The sequence below is a fragment of the Rhinolophus sinicus genome, chromosome 5 (genome assembly GCF_057876585.1).
Source record: "Rhinolophus sinicus isolate RSI-liver-muscle chromosome 5, RSI-T2T, whole genome shotgun sequence".
Classification (NCBI taxonomy): domain Eukaryota; kingdom Metazoa; phylum Chordata; class Mammalia; order Chiroptera; family Rhinolophidae; genus Rhinolophus; species Rhinolophus sinicus.
Genome location: NC_142505.1, coordinates 110,948,838 through 110,973,831, shown reverse-complemented (window position 1 = coordinate 110,973,831; position 24,994 = coordinate 110,948,838). Strand labels below are relative to the sequence as shown.

The window sequence follows — 24,994 nt, the reverse complement described above, 5'->3', positions numbered from 1 at the left end:
AATCTTCTGGGATTTTGATTGTGATTACATTGAATCTACAGATCAACTTGCAGTGTTGACTTGAAATGTGCATTTTCGACTTACTGCAAACATATAGAAATCTACTCTACACTTGTATATGGATTTTACGTTCACAGCTTGAAGCTGTGTGATTCATTACTGTATTTGTACATCCTGTGGGATTTTTATGTACACAGTCGTGATAGCTGTGAATGACTAGAGTTTTGTTTCTTCCTTTCTGAATTGTATCATTTTTATTTCTTTTTCTTGCCTTACTGCACTGGCTGAGTATTGAAAAGAAGTGGTGGTAGCAGGAACCCTTGTGTTGGTCTTGATCTCAAAGGAAAAGTTTTGGTTTTACCACTAAGTATGTTGTCTGCTGTAAGCCATGCACATTTGAGGAATTTTGATCTGTATTTCTTTCCAAATGACTTTCCAAAAGAATTTTGCCAGTTTTACCATAACCTTACCAGCACTGGGTATTATCTATTTTTAAAGGTTTTATTTTTTGGTTGTTTTTGCTAGGTCATGGTTTATTTGATGAGCCTAAATGTATTTTTTTAAATGTGCATTTCCCTGATTATGCAAGAGGTTGAACATTGTTCCATATATTTTTAACCACTTGTATTTTGTTTGTGTCTGTTCTTCTACTCATTTGTTTATACGTTGTTGGTGTTTCCCTCATCAATTTGAATGAGTTTGTTACATAATGAAGATAGTTATCATTTCTCTGTTACAATTGCCATGACTATTTCCCACTGTATGTTGTATATCTTTTACTTTTTGTTATTTTTTATGGTCCTTTTCCTTATTTTTATATGGTCAAGTCTGCCTCTTGTTTCTTTTACAATTTATTCTATTCCTCTGGAGCTCGGAAAGCCTGTCTCCCTCCTGAGGACTGATAAATATTGAATTCTGTTTTCATCTTGCTCTTTTTATTGCTTAATATTTCATATTTAACTGTTTGCTGCCTCTGGAATTTGTGGGGCTGTGGGGTGTGAAGAAAGGAGTTAATTACTGCTCAGAATTTACCAGGGAAAGGGGCCTTACCTGCACTTCAGAATCTCGGGGCTCTGCCTCGCCTCCAGCCTAGGCCAGTGGGAAGCGATTAGGGGAGGAGGGAGGTGGCTGCCTGCAGCCAGCGCGGGAGCTGTGGAGCTGTAACTACCATCAGGACAGTCCCCTTCGCTGCCTCTGCCTGACTTTAAATCAAAAGCAAAGATCTGTTAGCCCAACTTAGCAATATCCTGGGTAACCTTGGGCAGGTCTCGTCATGTGTTTGGGCCTCAGTTTTCTCATCTGTGAAATGGGGCTAATGACACCTGTCCTGAGTTCTGTCACCAGGGGTCAGTGCTTTGGGGGCTTTTGCCCTAAAAAAAGCACAAACAAATCCTGGCTCATGTTTGTGACCTTGGGCAAGAGAGCCTCAGTTTCTCCGTCTGGAACCCAGACATAGTAATAATGTAGTTCCAACCTCGTGGGGCTCTGGGAAAATGCACGTGGCATTTAGTGAGTCTGCCAACCACACGGTACTACAGTGATGGCTTTGCTGTTATGATCCTTGTTCAGGAGAAGGGGTAGCCTCCCCAGGGGAGGGGGTTTCCTGTGTTGCCTCTGGGGGGGCCCAGCCCAGCTGTGATGGGGAGGGGGGAGGGGAGAGAATAGGGAGGGGGTAGGGGGGCCATGGGATGCTGTGCAGGGCCACCACCCTCTCCCAGCTCCTGATGGGGGTGGGGGCAAGCCCCGTCCCCACCTCACCCTGAGACTGAGCTGTGGGGGGTGGGCATGCAGAGCCCGGCAGCTGCTTCCTGACCCAGAATTCATAGTACACACACACGCACACACATGTATACACACATACATACGCACACTCATATACAAACATGTGCACACATACACATCACATACACACTCAAATACACGTGCACACATAAATACATACACATACACTGAAATACACGTGCATACACATGCACACACATATACACACATAAATATTTGTACACACACATATATACACTCAGTACAAACACTTGCACACACATCCATATGCACACATAAATACATGCACATATACACACACTTTACACACAGAAACAGACATGAGTCATGCACTCACAGACCTTGCACGCATTGGCTTGGCTCAGAACCAGGTGGGGAACCCCTGCGCCCAGGAAGGCTGCACCTACTGCAGCGCCTGGGGAGAGGTGGGCCTGGGGGCTGTGTTCCAGGCAGTGGGCTAGGCCCTGCAGTGAGGCCACGTGGAGCCTAGCAGAGTTCTTGGCCCCAGAGAGGGCAGCCCTGCTTGTCCCATCAGGGTGGTTGGGAAGTGACATTGGAACTGGGCTGTGACCGACGAGAAGGAGCAGCCGTGGGTAGACCTGGGAGAAAGGCTTCCAGGTGGGAGTGTGATCAGGTGCAAAGTCCTGAGGTGGCCACGTGCTGGGGGGGGGATGAGTTAGAAAGGGCTTGGAGTGGTTGAAGGACAGAACCTGGAGGAGAAGGGGCATAGCCTGAGGTGACAGGTAATGGGGGCACACCTGCAGCGCCCCAGAGCAGCCAGCAGCAACCCATTTCACAGATGGGGTGCGTGGCTTCTGTCAGTCCAGGCCCACATAGTGGGAGAGGTTGTCCAGACAGAGGGCAGTGTCTTCCTGCTCTCTGGGGCACCCCTCTGTCCCTGGGGCACCCCTCTGTCCCTGGCCTCAGTAGGCAGGCTGGATGGAGACTCTGGTGGGTGGGGCTGCACAGCGGATGCAGCTGCGGGGAGGCCGGGCTGCTGGCTTCAGCAGGAGCCCCTCCCCCTTCTTGCTAAACAATCATTGCACAAAATATGCAAATGGTATAATTACTGTTATTTGTTTTGCTGATATAAGTGTTTGAAATGCAAATGTCAAGTTTGGGCACTCTCATTTTCCACCCCTCTTACCCCGATTTCAAGTGGAGGAGCGCTCCCATCCTAGAAGGAGGAGGAGGATTTGGGGTGCCCTTCCCCCTGCGGACACCAGGGGAGCCCGCTCGGCTTTGCTCCCTGACAGCTGCGGCCTCCACCGCGTGAGGGGCACCGCATAGTGGGGGCAGAGCCCTTGCCCAGCTGCACACAGTGCCAGAAAACGGAGGCCTCACACCCTCCCCCACCCTAACATGTGATCTGGGACCCGTCACTTGGCCTCTCAGGGCCTCAGTTTACCTGTCTGTGTCATGGGATCCACCAGCCTCTGGAGCTGTCCTGTGTCTGGGCCTCAGTGCTATTTGGTCCCACAACAATTCAATTAATGGACTTGGGCTTCAGTCTCCCTCCTGTGGCATTCTGGCACAGGTGCATTCTCATCTGTGAAATGGACACTTAGAGGCCCCAAATGATCTTTGGGGCCCAGGTGAAGCCCCGAACATCACTATGCAGCTACACTTTCCAGGGTGTTTTGTCACCTTTGACCCCTCCAGCCCAGGTGGTCTCTGAGGCTTTTGGGGCTCCCTGGCCTATGGGTTCGGGCATGCCTGGGCTGTGACCTGGTGAGAGGTGGCCACTATTGTCTCTTTTCAACAGGGGGGAAACTGAGGTGCAGCATTCCAGGGCTTGTGGAGGTCACGCAGTAAGCGTGTTTCTCAGATGCCAGCATCTGCCACCTGGTTCGCCCGCCCCCATCCCCCTGCCGCGTGGGCAGGCAGGCCGGCTCCCTTTCCAGTGACCTCCCCCCAGCCCCACCCCAAGCTGCTCCGTCTTCATGTGCCGCCCCAGGGACACACCCCTTGATTTCAGGTCACCAGCTTCAGCGGATTCCACCTGTCGTGGTTCTGCAAATCCGTCGTGGGCATGGCTGTGCAGACCTGCGGGTTTCCAGTAGTAGTGTCAGTGCCACCCTCAAATGGTGTGATCACCTTGATTCCTGTAGGCGTGCAGCCGCGCCAGGCCCTGCCACTCCACCCACCCCACCCCCCAGGCCCACAGACAATCTGGGGAGCTGGTGGCTCCCACCAGGGCGGCCCCTGAGTGATGCTTTAGATCTGCCAGCTGGGGAAAGAGGGTGAGAGTGGGCCCCAGGGCTGTCTCTGGCCTGGGGCCCCTTTGTGGTTAGCCCCTTGGGCCGTGCACTGGCAGCTGCTGGGCAGGACCTGGGGGGTGGGGCTGGGCTGAAGTTCAGTGGGGCTAGAGTGGGCATGTAGGGTACCCCTGCCCACATGTGCCTGTGGAGAGCCGTGAGTGTGTGCACATGTGTGTGCATGCACGTGTAATCTGTGGGTCTGCAAGTTATGCTGAGAGAGTGGAAAGCCCTGGGCAGGTGACCAGCATGTGAGGTGAGGACACTGAACTCACTGGCAGACCGAGAGGGACCGCTGAGATACCTGTGGGGTGGCCTGGCTTCTGCTCATACGCATGGGGGCACGGGGCCTCCTCATTCGTTCTGCCTCTGGACAGCTTGGCTGGAGAGCCTGAGAGGAGCTGGGGTTGTCAGGGGGACCAGGACCCGGGAGACGAGAGCAGGCGTTGCTGGGCCGACAGCAGGAAGAGGGCCCTCCAGCAAGCGCACATGTGGGCAACGGCCTGGACATAGGAGGGACGATGGCACCTGGTCCCTGGGCTGCAGCTCGGCCTGGAGGCCTCCCCCCAGGCCAGGCTGGTGGGGAGCTTGGAGCTCCCCATGATCCCTCCATTTTCATTCTAATTACCTTTTCCAAGACAGGTTCAGCCTCATTAGCATATTCAAATACAGACCATCATTATTTCAATTAGCTGTTAAGTAATTAGCTTTAATTGATGAGCATTCCCCCCTTCCCCACATATTTTTTGGTTATTTACATCCGCTTCTAACCAACAATTTTAGGTAATTACATGCCACTCACTCATGTATTTGTGTGCATGGGCACACACACATTCACACACACACACACACATACATTCACACACACACACACACACACACACACACACACACACACTCTCATACACTCTTCCTCGCTAGACAGGTTCCTTCTCGCCTTTCAATTCCTGCTCCCAGCCCAGGAACCCGGGGCGAGTGGATGTGCGGTGCAGGTGGTGCCCTGCCCTGCTCCTGCCCAGGCTCCGGAGGGTCCTGCCTGGCTACAGGGGCTCAAGGTGAACCAGAGCCCCCCAACCTTGCTCCCAGAATCCCTCTTGTCCCCAAATGCCATCACCTCTGGGCACCCCTTCCTCCTTCCCCCATCTGGCCGTGCCACCTTGAGTTTTAAATTATGTGCCTGCAGTCACGCATGCAGAGCGTGGTGGCATCACGGCTCCAGGCTTTGTCCAAACATGGCTCCGTCCTATGTCTCAGCTCTGTGCCCCTGGGAAGAGGTCTCCCTTCAGCCTGTTTCCTGTCTACAAAATGGGGGGCAAGTGAATGAAGAGGGAGTGTGAAAGGAGGTGATGCCTAGATAGTCCTCAGCACCAACACCACACTCAGTGCCTGTTGGGGTTGAGCCAGTGAGTGAGTGAATGAATGAATGAATGATCGGACCTTGTGGGCAGATGGAGACCGGACTTGCAAGACCACAGGCTCACGTCGTCGCTGGCCTGGTCTGGACTCTGGTGCCCCGGGACGGAGGGGGGTGCCCCCCAGAGAGCCCTGTCGGACCTGCCCACCCAGAGTCTCGGCCTCAGTTGTTTGTCCACCTCCCTCTCACGTAGGTCAGGGGGCTCAGAGGGATGTGGGCGCACTGTGCCTCGAATGTTCCCGCTGACCTGCTGGTCCCTGGGCTTCTGGGCTTCCACCCCAGCAGCGCGGCCACAGCCAGCCTGCACTCTGCAGCCTGTGTCTGTCGGCCTGTGTCACCTCCACCGTGTGCCTCCTTGACTATGGGGACATCGGTTTGCACGTTTCGTTGCTGGACGTCTAACTTCCATGCAGTCCGTGTGCACAGCACTGCATCCTGCAGACCTTCCAAAGCTGACATGGCTGCCGGCAGCGTTGCTCATCCCCTTCTCACCTCCCTCCTCCCTCTGTGTCTTGCTGCAGTGGACGCTGCCTTGGTGACCATTTGCCCCACGCTTCGGCTGTATCCTTGCTCTTCCTCTGTATCCAGAAATGAGGAGAAGACGTCTATGATCCCTGAGAGGAGGAAGCTGCCAGCCTGTTCTTCTCGGATGTGCCAGGTCATCAGCAGGCCCTGACCCAAAGGTAAGGGATGCTCTTGCTCATCAGACACTCAGCAAGGGGGGCAGGTGTGCTGGGGTCATGGGACAGGCCTGGAAGGTGTGGGGTCAGAGCCGGCTGTCCTGCACAACAGGTCCCTTAGGGACCGACCTTTGTTCAGAGCAGTTGCCCATCCAATGGAGTGAACAGACTGCTTCAGGGTACGGCGAGAGGGTTTGGGGGCCCTGGGATGGTCTGAGTGGGTGGTGGCCTGTGCAGTGTCCTCCCTCATGAGTTGGGTGCTCTGTGGGGTGTCATGGGTTTTGCTCCCACCACGTAGGAATGTATGTGAGTGTAAAACCACCACGTGTACAACACGGAACACGTTAGCATTGACTCACATGTATCTGAACACAGGTTCTTCCCTGAAAAACCGTCTAAAATGCTGCATTGAATTCCTAAGTGAACGAGGTAGGGGGTTGAGGTGGCCATTCTGACGGCACTCCACTGTCCTGGTGACCCAGCTGTGCTGTCTGCTGGAGTCTCACCTGCAGCTGAAAAGCAGCTGGACGAGCTATTTCCTGTTGACGCTTTTAGATCATCACTGTGCCCTCTTCTGTCACCTGTCCTCTGATGGCTCAAGGCCTGAGGCACCTCGTGTGTCACAGACTCGGCAGTTTGCAAACCTGGCTGGTGCAGGTGCTGCTCTCTAGGAATTCCTTGTGTGATGGAGCTGTGTTGTAATACCTCCCTCGGACAGCAGGAGGTGCTGTTGGTAAATGACAGTGCAGTGAAGAGTGGCTTTTAGGCTTGGGGTTCACAGCTTGCCTGCTGCCAGCTGGCGTTAAAGGATTCTATAGATTGAGTTTATTTCAAGTGACTGTGATACTTAGGCTCTGCCAATTCTAGTGGACTGGGACTTTATGTGGGACAGACCCCTTCCAGGACTGTGAAGGCATGCCTGCTTGTGGTCAGATGGCTCTCAGATGTGTCGGTGGCTTTAGAGTGACGCTTGTAGGAGGTGGCTCTGGAAGGGGGGCCTGAGGAGGTGCCGTGAGAAGACAAAGCAGCAGGGCTTCTGGGCTTGAGGCGAGGGCATCATGAGGACCAGAGCACGGTGGGGTAGAAGGAACCAGTGGGCAGGGCTGGGGTGGGAGGTGGTCGAAAGCTGGGCAGGGCCAGGCTGGGGCACGTGAAGCTGCCTGGTCACTGCTCCTGCACGTGCCCTTCAGACGTCTGTGCGGGCCTGCCATTTTCCAGGCCTTGGTGCAGGGTGCTGGGAACCCCAACCCTTGAGGTGCTCTTGGTCTAGAAAGAGGGAGGATGGTAAGGACACATAGTTCATTCCACACCACGGCCCCTGTCCCTTCAGCTGACATCATCAAGAAAGTCTAGGGGGACCTGGGCAGTGACCTTGGTGTGAGACAGACCCCACTCTGCTGATTTTTGGCTGTGGAACTCTGGACAAGTCATTTCTTATCTGTAAATGGAGATAATGACCTCTCCCATAAGGTAAGCATACACAGGGGGTGAGTGAATTTCCTGGTGGACAGTAGGTGCTCAGTAAGCATGCAATGGGTGCCCGGGAGATACCCGTCTCTGGTTCATCATGTTAGATAACTGTTACTCTTTCCTTCCTTCCAGAGGTCCCGTCCGTCCCAGCCTTAGTCAAGTGCAGGCCCACCTGGGGACCCCGCAGCCTGCTGGAGGCCCTCTGGCCTCAGCCCCGGGCCGTGCCGCTTGGTCTCCCTGTCACTCCGCTGAGGCTGTGTGCTCGCTCCATCAGCCTGGCGCGGGGTACACACTGAATGGATGTTTGTTAAATGAATGGATGGCATGTTTCGCAGCCTGGCCTACCTAGGAAGGCAGGTGGCAAAACAGATGGCCCTTGGCTCCTGCGGCTCTCGTGGAGCAGTGTGCACGTCACTCTAGGTCTTCTTCAGGAACTTGTGGGCTGGGCACAGTTTCCAAGATCCCTTTCAGACAGAGCATTTGTCATTCAGTGACTTGAACTTTCCCAATTCTATTCCTGCCTCCCTCCTCCTCCATTTCCTGGTCCTAGGGCCTCGTCCCTAGAAGGTGCTTCTCTTGAAACAATGCCTAAGAGTCCAGGGGAAACTTCTGTGTGTTCTGCTGACCCCAGGTGACCCGCTGCAGTGGCCCAGCCTTTGGCTGGCACTGTGTTGAGCACCAGGGACAGAGCCCCAGCGAGCCTCCCTGGGCCTGTGGGGAGAGAGGGGTCTGGGAGCTGGCAGAGCTAGAGCCCACGTCCCCTCTGTAAGACCCCTCTTCTCCCTGGACCTCAGTTTCCTTCTCTGAGAAATGGGGTGATGCTTTCCCCAGCAGAGCTGGTGTGACATACTGGTGACTCGCCCAAGGCTACCCAGCGCACTGTCACACCACCGTCTCCTTCCCCAGCACACCCCGGCTCTGCTCCCCCACCTCTCCAAGGAGCAGAGTTATTTATCTGCCTGACGGTGACAGGCGGCAGTGGCTGCAGTTAGAGCTGCTGTCCAGAGATCAGCTGGCGGCTGTGGAGCCAACAGCCTGAGCTAATTAGGAAAAGGTCAGGCCGGCTCCCGGAGGCCCGCTTTTGAAGTTGGGCCTCACACTGGCGGCTGGAAGGAGCCTGGGACTTTGAGTTAGTGGCTTGGTTACCAGGACAGCGCACGGCTCATTCCTGGTCGCCTAGCCTGCCACTCTGAGGTCTCACCTTCTAGAGGTTCCCAGTGCCAGGGGGCCAGCCATCCACCCCTTGCTCCAGGATGGACAGACAGACAACGAAGACTCAGCCCCCAGGCTGGCCTTGCCCTGCCTGCCTCCCTCCCTGTGCCCAGGGGCAGAGAGCGGAATGCAGGCTGGGCAGTAGCCGCCCACGTGCCCCTGCAGTCCCTCTGACTGTGTCCTTACCATTTTTCTCTAAGTAAATTCACATTTTAAAAACTTAAATACGTTTATTTAAAAGGGAAGTTTTATAGCACTACTACAAATGGAAAACAACCCTCCTTTGCCATAAATAGAATTCATAATCATAAAAATAAATTCAGTGGAAACAAAACAATGTTATTAAATTCTAGTTGGATGCCACAGCCCAGGGGAGGCTTGGAGCCCAAGGCTTGCTGTCGCTTTATTAAAAAGGGAGAACAGCAAGTGTACAGGGGTGTTCAAGACTTACCAGCCCCATCCGAGACTTTCTTTTTGATGTAATCAGAAGCACTGAAAAGAATTAAATTGAGAGTAACTTTCTAATAAAATCATTCAGCATTATTTTATGCTGTGTCACCTAGGGATTGAAGTTGGCTGCACAAGACAGAAACCTGAGCATCGTGTGGTTCAACCCCACCTCGGGATTCATTTTTCTCATGTGAAGAGGGGGGTGGTGCACAGCCTGAGGACGTTCCGTGTACCTCCCTCCTGTGTCATTCTTACAGTGTCCTCATGGCCTGAAGATGGCTGCTGCACCTCCAGCTGTTGTATCTGCATCTTGGCAGGAAAAGGGGCGTGGTGAAGGGAAAGGAGTGTGCTGGCTAAGTCTCCACAGTGGGCACCTGAGCCTGTCCCCTTGCCCACTAAGGTCCACGACTGCCTCACCGAATAGTTCATCTATTTGTGACACATTTACTTGGTGCCTACTCTTTTAGAGGCAGCAGACTCTGCCTTGGTGCTCCTGAGGTCACATGCTGGCACATGCGAGATGAGCCATGGCCCCTCCCAGTGCATCCCCCAGGGGCCTGGGCCTGCCCCTCCCCTCCCCCATGCCCTCCTCCTGCTGCCCACAATGGACCCTCTCAGGGGTGGCCCTGCCTCAGTCCGCACCCCCCTGCCTGCCAACCCCGGCTTCCCTTGGCACGTGTGGGCATCCAGAGTCAAGTGCCCAGTCTGCCTGTAGGAGCTGCCCTGCCCAGGGGAGTGGCCCTCTTCTCCCCACAGTCGTCTCATCTTGGGGCCCTGGGCCTGTGCTCCCCATATCCCCTTCTTGGCTTGTTTGTCTCCGCCTGGTGGGGGGCCAGGGTTTCTGCTCCTAGATCTCAGTTTGTCTTTTCATTTCCTTGCAGAATGCCCACCCCCAGGTTCTTGGACTTAATTAGCCGCAGGGAGGCAGGGCCTCAGGGTGTCCCCATCTCTGGCCTCTCTCTGGCTCCCTGGGGATCCCTTCTCCTTCAGGCCAGGGTGTTGGGTTGTGCCGCCTGCCCCACTGCACCCACCCCGGCCACATGCTTCGTTTGCCTTTCAGCCTGAGATCCCTCTCACCTTCTCCCCTCACAGACTTTACTCCTGCTCTGGCTGCTGACCCCTCTCCTTGGCACCAGGGCAGGGGACCCTCTACAGGCCCCAGATTTAAATACGGGTTCCATTGCTAACCAGCTGTGCAATCAGGGGCGAGTCGCTTAACCTCTCTGTGTTTATCATTGGTGTGACAGTGGTGACGGCAGCTGCTGGTGAGATTGACAGGCAATGAGGGAGCGTGGCACCTAGGCCTCCCCTCCCCCGCCTCTGCATGTGTGCGTAAGCATCTCTGCACACGTTTCCCGGCCCCGAGCGTCTTTGCCCGCCCTCCCTGCCCCCTCCACTGGTTCAGCCCCAGTGACTCACAGCTGAGGCTGCAGCCGGGCTCCCCATCCCATCCCAGCCCACCCAGCAAACTGAATCCAGCAGCCAAAGTGGGTCGGGGGTTTCGGGGAGCAGGAGGGCCCGGGGAGGGAGGCCGGTGCCACAGCCAGGTTCGTGACAGCTGTGCGGGTGAGATGTCAGAGGAGGGGAGGTGGGGAAGAGGCCAAGGCTGGGGACGGCGGGAGGTGACGGGCATGCAGGCCTGGGAGCCAGAAGGGAAAGTAGCAGAGACCCTTGTTTTCATACTGACGATTTCATGGGCAGGGGGACGGGGAACGTGGCCCAGATCTCGGGAGACACTTCTCTGCCAAAGCGTGCCAGCCGAGGCTGGAGTGAGTGAGCTCCTACTGTGTGCAGGCCCTCTCTGGCCTGAGCTCATCTAATACAATGGCCCTGAGTGACTGCGGGAAACGGGGGTGGAGAGCGGTTGCCCCCGTTGCCCTGAGCCCGCACCCCGAGACATGCCTCACGCTTGCGTCTTGCAGCCGTGCTGCTCTCTGCATGGAGATGGAAGGCACCGAGCTGCCCATGTGGGGTTCTCTGCTTGTCCCGGCCCAGGCTCCTCCAGCTGGCCCTCGCCCTGTACATGTGCTGTCGCCAGCCTGGCTGCTCGCATGGGCACATCAGCAGGCCATGGTTCCAGGCTGAGGCTCTGAGGCTCCTGTGGAGGGACAGGTGGAGGTGGGGCAGTGCACATGGTGTGACTGCCCTTTGGGGGACCCAGGGGGCTGGAGAGCCCGACCCCAGGAGCCTTGACCTGGCTGGGGATATGGCTCCCACAGGCGCCGACCCTCCCACATTGGAACTGTGAGTGTAGGCAGGGCTCAGACGACATGGGTTAGAGTCCACTTCCTGGAGGGAAAGGGGCAGGACTTGGAGGGACAATGAAGAGGACTCTCCAGGTGTGAGAAACGGCGGGAACAGCGGTGTCTGCACAGCACGTGGCATGTGCACAGTGTGGGAAGCGGCCTGAGCTGGGGCCAGGCTGGGAGGTAGGAAAGAGGCAGTAAGCTGGGCCTGGCAGGGGCAAGCTGGGGGCGTGTTTCTGCCTCCACCCTGCCCCCAGGGTATCTCCAGGTCCTGTGCCCCTCCCTAGTGATCTCCTCTCCCGAGTGAGACGCTCCTCATCTGCGTTAGTATTGGCAGGCTTCTGAGTTAAAGCCCTCCAACGATACGGTAGTTTAAATAAGATGGAAATTTATTTCTTGTTCACAAAACAGCCCAGAGGTCAGTGGCCAGGGCGGGCAGGGCAGTTTTGACACCATCACCTGACTTCTGTGTCTGAGACCAAAGTGACTGCTCCAGCTCCCACCATCACACCTGCGTCCCAACTGGGAAGGAGCACGCATGCCCGTTCCTTTTCAGGGAGTGATTCCGCAGTGGTGACTTTAGCTCCACGCACCTCCCGCTGGCTGTGCTTGGTCCTAGGCCATGCCTAGCTGCAAGGGAGGTGGGAAGTGTAGCCTTTATGTGGGTCAGGCTTAAACCTCGGAGTTTAAGTAGTGAAGGAAGAAGAGAACAGAAACTGGTGACCGGCAAGAGTTCTTCTGGGACGTGCTGGGGCCTCAGGACCTTGTGGGAAGAAGCAGGTGCAGGGGCGCCCCCCGCTGGCCGGGCTGGTGAATGGGAAATGGGGCTGGAGGGACCGGCCCACTCCCAGCGCCTCACTTTGGGCAGAAAGCCCACCCTTGCCTTTGCTAAAAGTTATGAAACAAGAGGAAATCATTAGCACATTTTGAAAGGAGAAGCCCCCGAGGCAGAGGGTGACTGTATAATGTCCCAATCAGAACACTGTTAAGAGTAGAAAAAGGTGGTTTTAAAACCAGGATGTCTGTCAAACCAGGATGTGTGGTCCCTACCTCAAGGCCATCTTGTCTGTTTTCTGGTTGGGGGCACTGAGCCCCCGGGACAAAGCCACCCCCTGACAGCAGGGTGTTGGCCATGCCCTCATTCCCTCCCCAAGCACTTCCACCTCTCTGCCCCTGGGTTTCAGTGGTTCTGAGGGTGGGAGGTTCCCAGAAGCTGAGAGCATAGGAAGCAGCCAGAGCTGGGACCAGGCTGGGAGGCAGTAAAGAGGTAGGGTCTCCCCATCTGGGCCTCCCGCATCCAGGGCCAGCTCGGAGCTGTCCGGGGTCCTGACCACTGCACAGTGTCAGGCTGCTGAACGCGGCCCCCTCCTTCCTCTCTACACCCCAGGGGTACCCTGTCCACCAGCAGGGCCAGGTGCGGGTCAGGCAGCCCCGATACTCCTTCCTCCTCTAGGGTGGACATTCCCCCACCCAGGTGCACACTGTGCATAATGGCTCCCTTCCCCCACCCCTGCCCTATCCGTCCTCAGCCCGCAGTCTCCCTGCACATGTCTGTCTGCGCCACCCTCCCCACCACCCTCCCCACCACCCTCCCCACCACCCTCCCCACCACCCTCCCCACCACCCTCCTTTGTTGTATCCCGAGCCCTTTGTAGCCCAGCTTGTGCCTGCTATGGTGGGTCCATGTGGTGCACTCTGAGCTGTCCTCTGGGACTCATCTGTCCCCTGGGAACCGTGATGACACCGCCCTGTTGTTTCTGAGGGTTCCCACAGACACCAGATTCCAGGTCATGGATCATGCCTTCTGTCTTAAAACAACCTTTTCTCTGTTCTTGGCGTCAGAGTCCCTCCCACCTCTGGGCTCTTCCTTCTCAGGTTTCCTCAGATGTAGGTCCTCGGAAAGCCCCCCCCCCCCCCCAGCATTAGCCACCTCTTCACACAGGTGGTGCCTGGCCTCTCTAGCTCCCGCACAGTCGTCTCTGTCCAGTGCAGGCCTTGGGGCCTCTCCCTTGTCCTGTCTCAGCACCCCACACCTGGCATGAGGACACCAACTTGTCGCAGCCCCAGCCTTGCCCGCCACCCGCCAGGCCCTCCTTCCCCTGCTCCCGACCTCAGTCAAGGGCAGAGCCAGCCCCCAGCTGCCCCATCAGTATTTACTCCTTTCTCCAGCGAACCAGCAGATTACGCTGACCTGACCTCCTCTCTCTCTCTCTCTCTCTCTCACCTTTTATCAGAGTGTAACAGACAGAAAAGTGTGCACCATCATAGGTATCTTTAGCTCAATAAACTTTTACCAACTGGACACACCCATGTCCCCAGCCCTGGAGACCACCTCTCCCTCCCGGGGCTGGACCCTCTCTGATTCCCTCCTTCATACTGGGGCCCCTGTGCCGGGGCCCAAGTCCCAGCCTCGCCACTTGCTCGCAGCACTCAGTTTCTTCATCTGTAAATGGGAGCCATGACACGATTACGTACTCCATGGTGCTGCTCCCCATTCACTGCGTTTAATGGCATTAGATATGTGTGTCAGCACTTGTCGGATCAAACACTTGATAGCAGTGAGCTGGCATTGTTACGACTGGTTCTCTCAGCCCTTGGGTACCTGCTGGCTTTCCAAGGTGGAAGCAGCGACACACAGAGACGGAGTGATGTGCCCAAGGCCCCCATCTGGCAAGTGACAGCCTGTCTGCAGACAAGCTCTCAGCCCCTCTGCTCCAGCGCTGTGGGGGGAGCCCCTCTGCTCCCACGTTGCGTGGGAACCAGCTGCAGAGTGATCACCAGCCTCCTCCTGGCCTCCCCATGGGGTCCTTGGGGAGCAGCGGGGAGCCCCCTGGAGAGGGCTCAGGGAAGTCAGGCTCTCGTCCAGTTCTGCTGCAACTTTGCTGTGTGACCCAGGGAGAATTCCTTCCCTTCTCTGGGCCTGGTGGGCAGAGGCCAGAGTTGGCAGGTTCTCTTGATGTGATTCCTCAGGCACCTTGCCGTATTGTCCCCCATTTGTCCCTGCCATGCCCTGGCATGGTGCCTGGCACGTACTAGGTGCTTTAAGGTCTTTGTCTTCGGGATGCTGAAAGGCTAGGGTGTCAGAGCCATTGGCTTGTGAGAGGAGGACTGAGCCCTCCTGGGAACCATTTGCAGGAGCCCGGTTATGCCCACGCCGAGTCCGCCACGGTCAGTCGTCAAAGGTCTAATGCTTCCTCAGTGTGCAGGCGAAGCCAGGAGAGGCTCGAGGTCAAAGGGGGCCATCCCAGGGAGGGGTGCGCCCAGACACTGTCGGTCCCCAGGGCACAGGGAAGCCACCGTGGGAAGGAGACGAGAAGGCTTGGATGCTAGTCCTCCCTCCGTCCTGGCCTGTGACCCTGAGACCCTGAGACCCTTCCTCCCCTCTCTGCCTTCAGTGTTCCCTCTGTGCAGTGGGAGGCTTTCGTTCACTCCCTGAATCACTGTCAAAGCTCCTTGACCCACAGCCCCAGGCGTCAAGTTCTGGGGCTGGTACCTTTCATCCTTTACTCAGTGGCTGTGAAACCCGCAGCCTTTTGTCCCCAGCCCTGGGATCAGCCGAGCTGGCCAGGGGCCCGAGTAGCCTGAGCCTGGTCCTCGGGGCCAGAGAGAACAGCACAAAGCACGACGGGGCCCTGCCGAGACCTGGTGAGCCAGGCGAGAGCTGGGCCCTGGAAGTCCAATTTGTAAAGCTCCTGAGTGATTCTGACGGGTTTCCTGGTTTAGGAACCACTGCTTTTGTCCACCCGCCAGGGAGAGTACCCTCTCTGACACCCTGCCTCTCCTTGCACACCACCAGAGACGGGGAGCTCAGCCTTACACAGATGTCCATTCCTTTTCAAAACATTTTAAAACTTATTATAAAATATTTAAGGTGTGTCAAATATTTAAGAAACCTATAATAAATATTTCACTAATTATAAAATATTCAATACAGCCAAAGTTATGAGAATAGTCCCATGAATACCTGATACTGTCCCTTCCAGCTTAAAGCTAACCCCATGCACTCCCCGTGACAGGCAGGCTCGGAAGGGATAAGAGGCCTGCGTTCAAGGCCCCCACACCTCCCGCCAAAGCCTCCCACGTGCCCCTCTCTGATCCTCCCTGTCTTTCTTTCTAAATTGGTAATTGCGGTAAAGGGCACGCAGCGTGAAGCTCAGCATTGCACCCATTCTGAGCGTGTGGCTCAGTGGCATTAAGCACCCCCACCCAGCTCCAGACTTCTTGCCCCCCAGGTGAGCCCTTTGCTAGTTTGTGGTGGTTATTCTGGCACCTGGGTCACACCCTTGCTCTCTGTGGGACTGTGTAGAACCCACAGTCTGCATTCCTCAAGCTTCAGGTCATGGCAGACCCGTGGGCTGTGGAGGCTGGTACGTGGGCCGTGGAGGCTGGTGCTGGCATCGGGCGCCGTGTTGCTAAGCGTTCACATTCTTCCACTGTTGGTGCCCCCAGGGCGCGTGCCCCATGGTGCTGTGGCCGTTCTCTCGGGGCACTTCTCAGGTCCAGCATGTGTGTGCTGGGACACTTCTCACAGCTTCTCCAGGGGCACGCATGGCCCAGTGAGGCTGTGCTGGGTTCTCCGGGAAGGTGGATGCGGTCACACGTGAGTCCACCACAGGCCTGGGGGAGCCTGCTGTGTTATGCTCTGCAGGGATGTGGGAACCCTAGGCCCTTCCCCTCACCAGACATGCCGTCTCCTGCCTTTTCTCAGACAACCTGGCTTTGTGTCCATTCTCCGTTGGCGTCCCTTCCCCACCTTCCAACACGCCCACAGCGACCTGTTGGCCTGGTGTCTGGTTACGCACAGGGGCTGTGGGGTCAAACTCCAGGGCTTCGCTGCTGCTTCAGCAGGCCAGTTATTAATGTCTCTGTGCTTGTCTGTACAGGGGAGAGTAACAGTACCGTCTTCACAGGGTTGTAAGTTAATAACGTTAACAAATGTAAAGCTCTTAGAGCAGTGCCTGCTGCATGGTCGGTGCTGGATGAGTGTGCGCTTTCGTTGTCTCCCTGGGGGTGTGGACCCAAACCGTCTGGACGTGAGCTGAGAGGTGCTGGACAGGGCTAGATCACCTCCTCTATTCTCCCTGCTGTATCTCTATGGAGACAGCCTAAGTTACCTTTCAGGGACCACGTTTACCTGTTGGAACCTGATCTTGCCTCTTCCTTGGGTGACATGGAGCCATGCTTCTCTGTTGTCCTTTCCTGGCCTTCGCCCCACATAATTCATGGAGGTGCTGCGACCCGTTATTCCAGCGGGAGGGGCACGGATCCTGGTCCCGACCTCCAGTGCCTTTCCTGGTTCTTGAGGCTCTCAGAGTCCGTTACTGCTGCTCACAGTGAAGGCCGGGTGGGGACACAGCCCACAGACTCCCCCACCTCGCCTGTGGGCGCCCCGGCCCTGGGAGTGACACGCTGTGTCCCCCTCTGTGATCCTGTCACCCCACCGCCAGGTGCCCCCACCTGAGCACAAGTAATGGCCCCAGCACTGACTGGAGGCCCCGTCCCAAGTGTTAGACTCCTTTAGGAGCCCTCCAGGGTTGGGGGCGCAGGTGCCCCTACGGCCCCCAAACCCGCTGGGCCTCAGGGCCCGAGCACTGTGTGCAGTGAGATTGAGCCCAGGGAGGGAGGCTGCTGATGCCACAGCAGCCTGGGGGCCCCACACTGGGGGAGGGCGTGTGAGGAGAGAAGAGCCAGGAGGGAAGCAGCGCCTGCCCAGCCAGTGGCACGTGATGGCCCATGTGGCCTGCAGACAGGGTGTGGTCTCAGATGACAGACGGACAGATGGACCGAGACCCAGAGAGGCGGTGGGCAGTGCGGGCAGCCACACGCAGGATGCCTCCTGTTTAATTGACTCAGTGGGTGAGGAAAGATGGATCACGAGAGGCGCGCGTCCTCAGACCCACGTAGGCGGCTTCCAGTGCTGTCACTTCCACTGAAAATTGAACGTCCTCCAGCTGCTCCGTCGTCCGACTCCTGCCTGCCATGAAGTGATAACCAGATACTCGTGTGTGCGATGCGCGTGTGCAGTGCAGAGTGGGGAGGGCAAGGGTAGACCCGTGGCCGAGGAGCAAAGTCTGGGGCCCCTCCCACACCTAGGGACACACACACAGTCACACACTCACACGCAGTCACACTCACACTTCCTCCCAGTACGTCTCAGGCGGCAAAATGCTGGCCCCCGTGGAAGCTGTCTTGCCATGGCCCTGGGATGGGGACCCAAGGGCACCAGTGGCCTTTGGGCGGTGCCTGTGTCGAGCAGAGGGCTCACAGCCCCGGCTGGGTGACTTCCCTTCCACTCTGACTGCCCGTGGCCCTTGGGAGGCCAGGAGAGAGGTTGTGCTTAGAACAGTGGCGGGGACCACGTGGAAGCCCCTTTCTCAGAGCAGCTCCTGGTCACCTCCCACAGGCAGGCTGCTCAGGGCGCTCCAGGACCCCTGATCTCGGCAATTTGGGGTGGAGAGACTGCTGCAGAGGGGGCCCCAGCATCCAAGGGGATCTTGTAGCCCAGGAGGGTTCCCCGTGGCCCTTTTCTCTTACTCTCTCCTGAACGCAGACCAGGAGATGGTCTGTGGAAGGGGTGATGTTAAGGGGACAGTGTGTCCCACCCACGAGGGACAGGCCACCTGTGAGCAGCGACAGGCCCTGGGACCCGCTGCGATGCCCTCTCCAGGGCACCCTCCTCCCCACGGGCAGTGTCTGCTCATCCTCACAACACGTCTCGTGCTCCTCTGTGCGCGCCACACGTTTGTTGAGCCAGGATCTATAGTTGGTTCTTTCCACGAGTCATTTACTTAGTCACTGGTGTCATTTTACAGACGAGACCCAGGAGGCACAGCAGCCAGTGACGGAATCGAGGTCCAGGGTCATCCGGCAGTTCACGTTCTCTTCCAGCCTCTCTGACCCATGGGGACAGCGGCCGTGTCCTCTTCTTGTAGCGTAGACAGTAAATCTGAGTGACTGAGTCAGTGGACGGATCGCCGTAGGAGGGGGCTGCAGTCACAGGTGTCAGGGCTCAGATGGAGGTATGGGTCCCCAGGGCTGCCAGCTAGCGTCTCCCTCCCAGGGGAGCTGGGAATGATGGGGGCGAGGACTTGTATTCTGGTGGGGGTATCTCCTTAGTCTCAGACTTTCCAAGGGCCAAGTGACCAGGCTGAGTCCTCCCTTTGCTCTTCCATTTTTCCATGCAAGGGGCAGGGAGAGGGGCTAACGGCCTGGGGACATTCAGCAGTGGCCTCGGGCCCCCTCAGAAGGTCCTGGCTGCCACAGACTGGCTTCCCAGGCCTGACAGGGGCTTCAGTTCATGCCCCCATTCAGCTCGCCCACCCCAGTCCCTTCCCTGATTCCATCGGGCTGACTGGAGCGCATTCTCCATTCCTGGGGCATGAGAGCCCAGGGGCCTGGCCAAGTCTGCCCCACCTGGCATCAGGAGGAAGCCCCACCCTTTGCACGCTCCCTATTGGGGCCAAGTGGCTAGTGAGAGACGGGATGGGACCCAGACCCCAGGGGCCTCCAGTTTCTGCCGCCCCAGCCTCATGCTGGGGGACAGGCTCACTGAGCAGGGGTGAGACTGGGAGACCCCACCCCACTGGCTCCGTGCCGCCCCCCAGCCACCACACTGGCCCCTGCCTGTCCTCTCCCGAAGTGTCTCGGTGACTAACAGGAGACCAGCCTCTTCCAGATCAATCCCGTTTTGGCCTTTCAGCTATAATTAATGTTTGCTGTGCTATTAGCTTGATTTTGTATAGACTCTGAGAGATGAGGGCTTACAGAGCTGGCCCGGGGAGCAGGGGGGCCGCTGTGGGTGGCACTGGGCCCTGCTCAGCCTGGGCACAGTGTGTGTCCCCCAGGAAAGACGTCACCCCAACTCTCAGGCTCCCCAGGCGGGCCGCGCTTCAGACCCTCCCCTCGCCGCCTGCCCCGGGATCCTTACAACAGCCCCTCACAGCATAGGTGCTGCAGGGAACACCACAGAGCTCCGTGGTGCGTGCGTTTTCTTATGCAAACCCCTTGGTGAACCTACAGGGAAGATGGTCTGGCTTCCCCAGCAGGTGATGTTGCCTTTCTTAGGTGGCTGCTGCTTCCAAAACAGGAAGTGGGCGGCCAGGCTGAACAGGGCTGTGCCCAGGGGCACACAGCTTCTCTTTGCCAGTGCTGCCGGCCAAAGTGGCCCAGGGATGCCCAGATTCAAGGGGCACAGGGACAGACCCGTGTCTTGGTGGAGGAGGCTGAGGGTCCCATCGCACGTGAGCAGTGGAAGGTGAAGTCGCGGCCATCTTTTGGAAACACTGTCTGCTGCAGCGGCCACTGCCGGAAGCCTCATCACTTTCGTGTGAGTCCTGTTTTTCTCCTCCGGATGGTCGTTCTGAGAGGGTCTGTGCTTTTACTCATTTTGTTTCCTCTGTGTCCCCCATGATTACCCCACTGTGATGTCCATCTGTCCACTCGTGGATGGCTTGGAACCTAGAGCGGAAGGCCCTGCGAGGTGGCCCCAGGGGTGCTCTCACTATCCCGACCTCACCGAGGGAGCTGGGGTCTCCCTCTAAGGCCCTGAGCAGCCCCACCCTGGGGCCAGCCTACCTGCATCACCCACCCCACCAGGGCCAGGACTCGCCACGTGAGGTACCCTCTGAGCTGTGGCAAGTTTCCCTGGCAGAGATGCCTACTCTGAGCTGCCCCTGAATCATGGAAATCTGCGATGCACAGGAGCTGAAGCAGGCACATTTCACCTGATAAACGGCCGCTCACTTACAGGGGGGTCCCTGGCATTTCCTGCATGGCATCCAGAGCACATGGCCTTGGGGGCCTGAGCTCGTGCAGCCAGGAGACCTCCACCAAAGCATTTCTTGACCCTGAGGAAGTGAGAATGGCCCCAGCCCCCAAACTCTGCAAAGACAGCTCAGGAAATGAAACCTCACGCAAATCTTGCCCAGGAATGCGGGATCAAAAATCCTCAATAAGACACAAGCAAATCCAATTCCACAAATATTAGAGAGATAATCTGCCACGATTATGTAGGATTTATAGGGAGAATTCAAAGGTGGCTTAATATTAGAGAAATCTATTAACATAATACGTAGTATTGACAGGTCAGACAATGCCATGGTCATAAATGACAAAAGGTGTGTGATAAAATCCAATGCCAGTTTCTGGTATTAAACTAACTGCTAAAAATAGAACTGACAAAATACTGTATCACAGTGAAGAATCTGTGTCTCAATTCAGCAGCCAGCGCCATTCTCAATGATGAGATTTTTAATGATTCCTATTCAAAAACTTTTATATTAAAAAAACCCAACAGTGCCCTTTATCACTGTCCAGAAATTCTGGACATAGCAATAAGACATGAAACAGAATTAAATGGAAATGTTTACAGGGAAAAATTGTAGTTATTTGCCAGGGATATGATATGAGACCTTAGAAACTCGAGAACCAACTGAAAAAATAGTTTAATATGAGACCTCAGTGAAGGTCCTGGGTTGGATATAAAACAAACATAAAGATCAATAATTTTCATCTGTACCAGCAACAACCAGTTGGAAAACATAATGAAATAAACAGTCTCCACTCACAAGGGCAACAAAAAATACCTCACAGAATTCCCAGGAATAAATTTACAAGAAAAATATAGGCTCATTATGAAGAACTCTGTAAGTTTTCCCAAGAGACATAGAAGAACACAGGAGTGGGCTGTGTTGGAATATTATGAACCTGAAGCTTCTTCCGAAGTTAATTTACAGGAGTGACGCAGCCCTGTCACACCTCGGCCGTGCGTTTCCAAGAGCTGGATGAAGTCATTCTAAGGACTCATCGGAAGGAACATGCCGACGAAAGAGGGATGACAGTGGATGTCTTTCCTACTAGAGGAAGCATATTACAGTTCCAAGGATTTAAACAGTGCTGATTTGGTGGCAGGAGAGAGGGGAGGGGTTTTCAGTGGGACACAATAGTCCCACACAGAGGCATCCCTCGGTGACCATGCAACAAGTTATCGGCCCAACAAGGAGCGTGCGAGTGAAAGGGGGTCTATTAGAAATTATCCTGGGACACCGAGCGTAACTGGAGACTGTCCCAGGAACACCATGACCTGGGGTCACCCCCCTGTATAGGCGTCTGTGGATGGAGACCTTCCATGAGTTCAGTCACATCCATTTCCTTTCCGTGCCTGGACAGGACGTGCGGGCTCCGGCCCCGCTTGCCAGGAGCTGTCCGTCTGTACTCTGACTGAGGGAGAGGCCGGGAGCTGCCTTTGCCATCCAGGGACAGGACAGCAGCCTGATCGGGGGGTTGGGATGGTGGTGGGGGGTGTTCCAGGTGGGAGGAGCAGTATCTTAGAGAAAATGCAAGAAATGCAGGTTGACCATCACCTCCTAGGCAAGGTGGGGGACAGGCAGGGACTGTCACCAAGGTCTGGCTGGCCTTTGAAGATGTGGACTCTCTTGAGGGCAGTGGGGAGCCCTGTGGGGCTGCAGGGGAAGGAGGGGCCAGGCGTGACCCGACGTGCCCTGTGGGTGGGGCTAGAGCATCCCACGCGAATGTGAGGGACCAGATTATTCAGTATATGGTGTCAGGGCAGGGTGCTGCCTGTCGGGGGCTGAAATCAATCTGGATCCTTCTTTACACCAGTGAAATACTTTCCAGGCTGATTGAGGGTTAAATGTCAGAATTCAAACCTTAAAACGCCAGCGGATAGAGGCGGATAGAATCTTGTGTTAGGAGGCTGGGTCCGCCAAGCTGCACAGCAGTGGGAGCTGTGGGGGTGGGGGTGGCAGGGGATGCATTGGTTAGATGACACCCACAGTAGCAAGAGTCTTGGGCCCAGGCCTGGCTGAAGGGCCGGCTTCCTCCAGGAGCCCCCTTTCTGAGAGGCCAGCTCGAGGCCACAGTCGGCCAGCTCAGGCAGGACAGGTTTTGGTTCTCACAGCTCGGAGGGGCCCAGACAAGGCTCCTTTGCCCTTGGGACACCAGTGTCCTGGGCAGCCACCTCCCGACAGGTGTCCTGGGGGATCACTTGGTGTGTGGGGGGGTTGGTGACAGAGGGGCCTCCTGGGGTTTGACTGCTGTCTTGCATTTTCTCTATGGCAATAGCAAACATTCCAGAAGTCGAGAGAACCCGGGGTGGCAGGAAGGGATTCCCAGGGTCGTGACAGAACTCTCCAGAACACACAGGAGAGAGCCCTGTATCTGACATGGAAACACCTGGTTGCCTAGGGGACCGTGCTGGGCTGTCTTCCGCCTTGTGTTGGAGCACCCCCCCCCCCAGTGGCTCATTCTCCCCTGCGTGGTGGCCCCCCAGGCACACCCCACTGTGCGGCCCGGGTGTGGTGGATGAGTCCCGACCTTGTCCAGCCCCGGGGCGTCCCTCATGCTTCTCAGACTGGACTTTGCCTGCTATTTTATTTCCCTTATTAATGTCATGTTTGAGGGCTAATTGCTAATTTATCACCTCCGCTTGAAAACCATGCCCAAACTCTTTAGTACAATTAATACGGCCGGAAAGTATGCTGATTAAATGGTCACAGCGACGGTGACGTGAGGCAGGAGCTGCGCTTGCAAAGGCCTGACCGGGTGCTGGGGTTGGCAGCGGTCACTGCGTCTGCGTGAGTGGACCCGGGGAGTGGGGGACGGGGGAGGGAGCTGCGTCCCGGTGTCCCCAGAGGGCCCTCCAGGGTCCAAGGACCAGGTCCTGTCCTGGCGCCAGGCCAGCATCATGGCTATGAAGGGGGGGTCGGAAGGGGCTTCCTGGAGGTGGAGGCTCTTGGAGGTCAGGGTTCTACTAGGAAGAGCCAAACAAGCCCATCTGCCTCGAGTCTCAAATCAGCCATCCCTCCAAACAACTGGAGAGATTCAGGTCACACTAAAGATAGAACTTCCCAGCTGCCAGGGTTGTGAGGGTGTGATGGGGAACAATGCCAGGTGTGTTTGGGTCACCTAGACCCTTACCTGGCTTTGATGACACTCTTCGCAATGGCAGGTGGACTGGTGATCCTGGAGAGTGTCCTGCGTCGTCCCTGGTCCCTGGAGGCCAGCCAGCCACCCTTTCCCCCACGTCCCTCTCAGCGCTGGAGCAGGAAACCATTGCAAAGTGATTTCTCCCTCCAACGATGCTGTACTTCATGTTTTTTAATTTAAGAAGATGCCCAGTGGAAGCATAACAGACCATTAAGTGTTTGGGTTCCTAATTAACTCCTCAGCCTGGAGCTTTGGGCCTGGAGGGAGGAGGGAGGAGGGCTAGCGCCAGCCCGCGTCATCCCCGGATGCATGCAGGACTCCAGCCCCCAGCCCTGCCCGTGGCCTTGGCTGGATCAGGCCAGCACTGGGGGTGCACACCTCTGGGCTGCAGCTCGGGGCCCCTCTGGGTTCGGGGGTGGGGCCGGAGCTGCCTGATGGACCATAACACTGTGCTCCATGGACCCAGGTGGGGCAAACACTGACTTTCTCCTGTGCAAAACCCTTTCCCTCTCTGGGCCTCTGTTTCCCCATCATCTAACTGGGGTAACACAGGTACCTGACTTCCTGACAATGGAGAAGGTGCTCTGCAGACAGGAGGCACTCGTGTGTGGGGTTCTGGAGGAAATGAGAGGTCTCCTCTGTGTGCACACGTCCTGCTCATGGCAGCCTCTGGGTAGACAGGGGGAGGCCCCGAGGCCGTGGAATGCCCGTGGTCACTGGCAGGTGTGTCAGGCTCTTAGTGCCCGTCCCAAGCCCTGTCCTTCCACGCCCTGCGACCTCCACTTCCTATGGGGTGGGGGGAAAGGTGCAGGCCATGGTTCCTATGCCTAATGCCTCCCAGGGCCAGCGGAGGTTGGGGGCTGGCCAGGCCCGACTCTATGGCCGAGTCCCAAGAATCCTGCTGAGCCAGCAGAGCTGGGAGCCTGCGCCAGCCTCCTTGGGTAACTAGGGAGAGAACAGGAAGGAGACGGCAGGTCCTAGAGGGTGAGGACCTGGGGACAGCCCTCACTGGGCCCCCCATGTGGGCACCAGGGAGCATGCCACAGGCCTGCTGCGTCCACCCACGCTGCCTGGAGTTGTGCACCCCTCCCGCACCCACGGGACGCCAGGGAGCAGCTGGAGAAGGAAATGGGTGTCTGCAGGGCGTGTCTGGACTAGGCCACGTGCCGGAAGCCTCAGATAAGCATTGTATAGTCCTCACTGTAAGCCTGGTAGAGAAGGAACAGGCTCAGACGAGTTAAGTGACTTGCCCAAGGTCACACAGCCAGAGAATAGCAGTGCCCAGACTCAGTCCTGGCCTAGGAACAGAAAGCCTGAGATGTGCGTGGCCCCTCAGGAGGTAGGCCCTCCTCACGGCTGCTCTGGCTGGTCCGGGTCAGGTTGCGTCGTGCTGTCTGCTTTGTGGTCCCAGAACCCAGCATATCCATCACGGCCCCGTGGGCTCTGTGGCAGAGCCAGGCAGGTGCTGGCAGTAAGAATGATCTATTGGCCAAATACCGGGACGGTGGAAAGTTATCTACAACTTTCCAGCCCCCA

The 24,994-nt window shown here is 56.6% G+C and overlaps 1 protein-coding gene across 3 annotated transcripts in view; it reads left to right on the top strand.

The window, feature by feature from the left end:
- ELFN1 (extracellular leucine rich repeat and fibronectin type III domain containing 1) overlaps positions 1 to 24,994 on the top strand; it is a 65,923-nt gene that overhangs the window by 26,691 nt on the left and 14,238 nt on the right. For all 3 annotated transcript variants that reach the window (XM_088798802.1, XM_088798804.1, XM_088798803.1), the window contains exon 2: positions 5,976 to 6,137. The gene's annotated coding sequence lies outside the window, so the exon portion shown is untranslated. The remainder of the gene's footprint in view (positions 1 to 5,975; positions 6,138 to 24,994) is intronic.